Genomic DNA, 7773 nt, shown 5'->3' on the forward strand with positions numbered 1-7773 from the left:
TTCAGGCTGTTGATAGAAATATAATGGGGTGTCTATTTTTCAAAAATATATGATTTGATGGGGCTAAATTTAACTGGCTTCAAGATGTCCCAAATGGCACATGGGGTAGAATGACCAGTTTTAAAATAGCAATATGCTTGTACTTATTGCCGTATAAGAAAAAAAAACAAACAACATTGGGCGTTTTTAGACTCAGGACAAATAAAAGGCAGCAGCTGGTCTTCATTGGTTGATTCCAGATGAGGCCCCCTTACCGGTGACCAATAGTGTCGCACATACGGACCTTTAAAATCATGGCGCCAAAGCTGCTGCATACTGTTACAGTGTTAACTCTGTATTAACCCCCGCTAGAAAAACACCAGAAAATGAAGAGAAAACCAAACACAAAGAACACATAGGAACAGGCAAATATGTGTGGAATATTCAGCGCCCAAGTATATACTGTTCCACTGTCAGTATCTAGATCACTTATAATCATAGGAGTCATGCTGTATTTCTGTCTGTCTCTGGATCACTATATAATGATAGGCGTCAAGCTGCACAACTGTCTTACTCGCTGTATAATGATAGGAGTCATGCTATACCAACGTCTGTGGCAATGTACTTGTGTAAGTAAGAAAGTAAATGTCCATGAATAGCAGTTAGGAAATGTGGTCAACCTACATGATGTTGGTGTGGTTATATTAGTCTTAGGAAAGTTATTTGAAATGTTTTCTTATTCTCTCTTTCATACACTTTTTTTCAATAGTTATACCAAGCAATCCTTTATAAGGACATTTTTAGAATAGCAACTTTAAGGAAAGCAGTGTGTTACAATGAAAATAGAGTCTGTAGCATGTATTGGACACCAGTGACATCATACACACTCTTGGTTCTAGACTCCACGAGGGAACCCAAAACAGACTTGCAGCCCATGCCGAGGTGTCTTAGTACCTTTTACTTAGAAAAACATTGCTTATGAGTGTTTTGCTACACCATTATCTAGCATGTCTTCTGATGTGGACAACATTTTAAATGGCTGTAACATTTTTACACGTAGCCTATTTGCAAATTGAGTTTTTTTAAAGCATTTTTGGAAATTAAACAAAACTCTGTTCATTATTAGCATGGTATGTCCAAAAATATTTGCTTTTGTATTTGGAATGTACATATTAGCCTGCAAGTATGCTCCTGATTAATGTTTTTGCTAATGATTTTCTTTTCTAAAGTAAATTAGGAAATGCTTCCTTTTGAAAGTTAGCGAAAGTAAGAAAGTTACTATTGACATTATTGGTTAAAAAAGGGTGATATGCAGAAATGCATGGTGGGATAAAATCTATTGCAAGTTCATGCCCATAAAGGCAAGACTGAAGTGGCTTCACAGTTTCTTCTACAGTACATCAGAAAAAGATGGATGATCATATGTATACCTTTACATAAAATGACCTAGACACATTGTTGATTCCTCCAGAAATAATTTGGACAGTGTGGATTTATAAATGAAAACCACATCAAAGTCAAGTCTAGACTCTGAAATGACTGCAATTCCATAAACACAAAGGCTATTTTACCTGCATGTTGTGGATGATTGATTTTGTCTAAGAATGTACAGTATATTCTGCTTTTATCTTTTTGTGAAATTAAGATTGTAATTAACTAAATTAGGGAAGCAGATCTCCGCTTTGTCCATATGGGTTCATGTATTATTAGTGGAGCATATTACTAAACCGTATGGCATTGCTACATTCGCCGAGTAAGCCCCATGTGGGCTAGTCCCACCCTTATGCAACTTTCTCTGTCTTAACATGAAGCCACTCCCCCAGAAGAGGGGGTAGCATGTTCTAGAAAGTTCCCAGGTGTGAGCACCAGTGATGCCTGGGTGCAGCATTTTGGAGGGTGCCTCCTCAAAGAAACATATACCGTATTGGCTCAATTATAGGCTGCACCCTTAAAGTTGGTGCTATTTTAAAGAAAACCTAATGAACAGGAATACGTGTATTTTAACATTTTTGATATCTATTATACAGTTAGTCAGCAGAAAACCAATAGCCATTTTAAGGTCCCCCCCTTAATTCATAATGCACTTTACTTATAGATGTGCCACTCTGTTCCGCTGATATGCCACTCTGCTCCGCTGATATGCTTAATGCCCCTCAGATATGCCACTCGGCCCCTGATATGCCACTCTGACCCCTAGAAATGCCACTCTGCCCAATGCCTTTTAACCCTCCATACGCCACTCTGCCTCCTGTAATGCCTTATATCTCCCTGTATGCCACTCTGTCCCATAATATGCCTTTTAACGCCCTAAATTCCAGAGTGGCATATAGGGGTATAAGGCAATTCTGGAGGCAGAGTGGCCCATAGGGGGTCAAAAGGCATATCATGGGGCACAGTGGCATTTAGAGGGTTAAAAGTCATATCATGGGGCACAGTGGCATATAGGGGGTATAATGCATTTCTGGGGCAGAGTGGCAAGCCAGGGGGCAGATGTGCATAACTGGGGGGGGGGCAGGTTGAAAAAAAAAAAGGAAATAAAAACAAATTTTTCTCAATCATAGCTTTTATTAAAAAAAATTGTTCACATAGTTTACATGAATTAACATTTACTGGTAAAACTTTTTTCCTATCGGGTCGTCATATTCAGGCCTTTTCTTTTTTTCATAAATTAATATTCAGATTTTGGGGGGTCGTCTTATAATCGAGCAAATATAGTATATATTGTTTTATATAGCGCCATCAAATTCCGTAGCGCTGACCCCTCTTCTCTTTCTATCTCCCTGTCTTTTCTCATTCTCTGCTCATATGTAGTCTGTCCTGCAACAGCGTAAGTTGTCTCAGGCACAAGCTTCTGTGTCAATGAATGCTTCACTGTAAAGGGATTTCCGCGACACCATTGAAGTTTAGGAGGTGATTGTTGATCGCCTCCTAAACTCTTTTTTAAAATGGGCGTCCGCCGCCATACAGTGTATGCTAGACTCCCCCCCCCCCCGGGAGGGGCCAGACATGGCCCCTGATGCCGATCTCGTGGTGCTGAATGCCTCAACATGGAGGCAATATAGCAGCCCCGTTTAGGTGCAGAAAGTGAACGGTCCTGGCACGTCAATTGTCGTAATCTATCTGTTTTTACATGACGTGCCTGGACCGTCGATTGTCAGCAAAGGGTTAAATTTTTGTCAATTGACTTTCAATGTCTCCATGTTTTTATGTTGTCTTGTACACTCCATTAACATTGTCAATGTACAAATTCAACCTTCTGTTCCATTTATCTACTATTTACAACACTACATTTATTTCACAAACAAGGCTCTGTTCCTACCACAAAGTAGACTCTGAGGACATCTACAGACCATATATGGTTATTACAATGGCAACATATTTTTATGGTGCATCTAGATATTTTTAACACTTAATAAAACCATTAAGTAAACCTTTCTAATATGGAAAGTAAGGTTTGCACATCTTCTGCTCAGCGATGCACAATGCAAAAGTACAGAAACTGTTAACACTGATTTATGTAAAATATGTGTAATGTTTCCAATAGAACTATTAGCAACTGCACAGAACAGCATCACTTTATTGTACCTGTTTAAATATAATAGCTTCTAGGTGACTGCACAGTGCAGTTTATGGGAAAAATCATTGACCTTAGAAAATAATTTCCCATTAGCTGCTTCTCGCGTGTACTGTACCTGTCCTTCACCATTTACTGGGTTTGTTTTATACATTGCCAACTGTTTGCAGCAAAGCAGTGGGAAAGTTATCTATTGTTGTTGTTGTATTGGGTTAGTGACAAGTGATAAAATTAGTTTGACAGCAGAGTTGCAGTTTATCTGACTTCATTTTACATCGTAAAGGGCCAATCCCAAAGAATGGCTTTTATACCCATGTATGCAATATATTTAAAACAGTGAGATTTCCTGAAAGCCCAAACCTTCTTGTAGAGACATTTTTAAGGATGGTCCTTTATGATGCATAATGAATGCAATGAGCTGAAACCATCGAATGTTTCTACAAACTTTCCTGCAGCTCCAGTTTATTAACTATGATTGAATATATCTAGTACATACCTAGGAATTCAGTTAGACTGTGCCAATATGGTGCTTATTCTTGGTATTGTGGATTATCTTTGATGTCTTTCTTTTTGGGACACTGTTTAAAAGCTCTTTGACCTGTTGGTCTAGTGGGAGAGCATACTTTATATATATATGTGGGCTGTCATTCTTCAGTACCATACCATAGATATTTGTAGCTGACATGTCTGATTTGGACTGATGGACTTGATACAAATCTGGCTAGCGAAAGCACCAAATCACAGAAGAGTAGGATTGAAAGGAGTAAATTCCAGACTGTGTGACCGTAAGAATCTGCCCCTCCACCCTAAGACCCTGAAATTTGGGCAAAAACCTTGAGACTCAGAGTGAAACCGTGAGTGATCCCAGGTATGATGGTCACGATTGGGAATGCTTTGCTGTACCAGGACCATCCTTGCTGTCCTAGCTTGCCATCATAGAAGGGACCACAAATTCTGCATTGTATCTACAACCAACTGAGATGTGCCCGTAGCTAGAAGCGAAGTTCAAAAGGCACAAATGTTACCGAGTAAAAGCAAGTCCGTATAGATAAGGGGTACAAAACTATACGGCTCTGTGAGAGACTCATCAATTACATTTCAAAAACATTTAACTGCAGTTATTGGTCCTAAAAGTGGTTGTTATAAGGTTTAGAGTCTAAAGGTCTAAGATCTAATAACCTTTAGTGCCAAACATGCAGAAAATCTGTATATTTTAATACAACTGTATGACAGCATTCAGCCATACATATCCTATCTGTCATGCTGAAAAATGACGAATCCCAGGATGCAGCTTACCTCCGTCTTCCTGATTAGCTGTACATATACAAAATAGACTTCTGTCTAGGGGCGCTTAAAACCACGATCACGAATAGCTCATATACCGATGTAAAAAAGGAAAAAGAAAAAATATATAGTGTAATAAAGTAAAAACAATATGACTCCCGCACAAAGCTTCAATGAATGCACTCACAATGTGGATAAGCTTTTGGCGCGTATATCACAACCACTCCTCGGTATATATGTTGTTCCTTTGGCTCCACATATATGCAAGAAAAGAAAATCTAATAGGGTGATATCTTTACCATCAATATGTGTGCTATGCAGTAATGCACTCACATTTAGTAGAGGAATATCAAGCTCATCTGGTTTCTTGTCCTGCAGTGGAGCTGATCCTTTGATGAGGTTCCTGAGAAGTTATGTTGGTTTCCGCAAGAAGATTTCTTCAGTATTCCGGTATAAAAATGAATAAAGTGCAAGTGCTTATGTATATAATAAATAATATATATTCTTAAAATATATGCCCAAAAAATAGATCCAAAGAAGCGGGATGAAGTAAATAAGTAAATAATTTAATCTGGGACTAAGCCCTTACCACACGCTCGTCGGCAACTACACCATATAGGTGTTAACAAAGTTGTCCCGACGTGTTAAAAAAGTACTTGAACCATTAAAAATATCATAAATAAAAAATATATATAAAAATGTAGTAAAAAAGACGAATCAAGTCCAAAATGAACGATCCTCAACGCGTTTCGCCGTATATAGAGGCTTCCTCAGGAGGTATGATTGTGGCCGAGTGATGTTCATCCTTTTATGTTTTCCCCGGTCGCATCGTCTGTGTACTTTTCGTTCCGTCCGTCTGTTGCCGTCACGTCATCGCGTATTCGTTATGCCGCGTGCGTGCATGCTGTATGTCCCATCTGTGTGTCATTTTTCATGTTTCGTATCTTCCTACCCATACAATGTATCGAGTACGTATTTCTTCTTGAATCTACATGCGGTGAGGGATCACATATCCCGGGAACAAAAATAAAAAGTTGAATTTGTTAATACCATGGAGTTTATTTTATTTGAAAACCGGAGGGACGGATTTCGGGGGAGGGGTATTGGTATATAAATAAGATAAACAATCGGCTAGTGGAAATTACAAATACCCATCATATGGGCGGTTCATCATGAAAGACATGATTTTGCACATTTAAATAGGGGTAAATCCTAATCCATAGCCTGGATCCATAGTCTTGACAAACCCACTTGGATCCATAGTCTTGACAAACCCACTTGTATAAGCCATGGATATACCAGGCTATGGATTAGGATTTACCCCTATTTAAATGTGCAAAATCATGTCTTTCATGATGAACCGCCCATATGATGGGTATTTGTAATTTCCACTAGCCGATTGTTTATCTTATTTATATACCAATACCCCTCCCCCGAAATCCGTCCCTCCGGTTTTCAAATAAAATAAACTCCATGGTATTAACAAATTCAACTTTTTATTCTTGTTCCCGGGATATGTGATCCCTCACCGCATGTAGATTCAAGAAGAAATACGTACTCGATACATTGTATGGGTAGGAAGATACGAAACATGAAAAATGACACACAGATGGGACATACAGCATGCACGCACGCGGCATAACGAATACGCGATGACGTGACGGCAACAGACGGACGGAACGAAAAGTACACAGACGATGCGACCGGGGAAAACATAAAAGGATGAACATCACTCGGCCACAATCATACCTCCTGAGGAAGCCTCTATATACGGCGAAACGCGTTGAGGATCGTTCATTTTGGACTTGATTCGTCTTTTTTACTACATTTTTATATATATTTTTTATTTATGATATTTTTAATGGTTCAAGTACTTTTTTAACACGTCGGGACAACTTTGTTAACACCTATATGGTGTAGTTGCCGACGAGCGTGTGGTAAGGGCTTAGTCCCAGATTAAATTATTTACTTATTTACTTCATCCCGCTTCTTTGGATCTATTTTTTGGGCATATATTTTAAGAATATATATTATTTATTATATACATAAGCACTTGCACTTTATTCATTTTTATACCGGAATACTGAAGAAATCTTCTTGTGGAAACCAACATAACTTCTCAGGAACCTCATCAAAGGATCAGCTCCACTGCAGGACAAGAAACCAGATGAGCTTGATATTCCTCTACTAAATGTGAGTGCATTACTGCATAGCACACATATTGATGGTAAAGATATCACCCTATTAGATTTTCTTTTCTTGCATATATGTGGAGCCAAAGGAACAACATATATACCGAGGAGTGGTTGTGATATACGCGCCAAAAGCTTATCCACATTGTGAGTGCATTCATTGAAGCTTTGTGCGGGAGTCATATTGTTTTTACTTTATTACACTATATATTTTTTCTTTTTCCTTTTTTCTTTTTTACATCGGTATATGAGCTATTCGTGATCGTGGTTTTAAGCGCCCCTAGACAGAAGTCTATTTTGTATCCCCTTTTCAACATTCCGTGGAGAGTGTTTTGTAGGGTTGCAGCTATAGACCCGACCGCCAGAAAGGAAAGTATTTTGGCTTCTTTCTTTATTTTTTCACTTTTTTGACACTGGGTTTCAACTCTTCACGTTCTTAGCTGTACATTTCACAGCTTTTGTATATTTTAACTGGTGCAAAAAATATAAAAATGTTTAAATAAATGTCTCACGACAGGTAGTTGGAAATAACTATTGCAACTTCCATATGGTGTCACATTGTTAATTAACTGTTTGAGTTGCCTGTGAGATTCTTTTACAATCTACTATCCAGCTTTTAAACCAAATGATTCTTCCCTGTAAGACAGCACATTTATTATAACCAAACTGCAATCTTTTCCATGTTCTACCCCTTACAGTTAATCTTTCTCATAATGGCTGCTGCAAAAAGAAAATGTGTGAATA

The sequence above is a fragment of the Sceloporus occidentalis genome, unplaced genomic scaffold, assembly GCF_023333645.1.
Source record: "Sceloporus occidentalis isolate IW3139 unplaced genomic scaffold, rSceOcc1.0.p SCAF_30, whole genome shotgun sequence".
In the NCBI taxonomy this organism is placed as follows: Eukaryota; Metazoa; Chordata; class Lepidosauria; order Squamata; family Phrynosomatidae; genus Sceloporus; species Sceloporus occidentalis.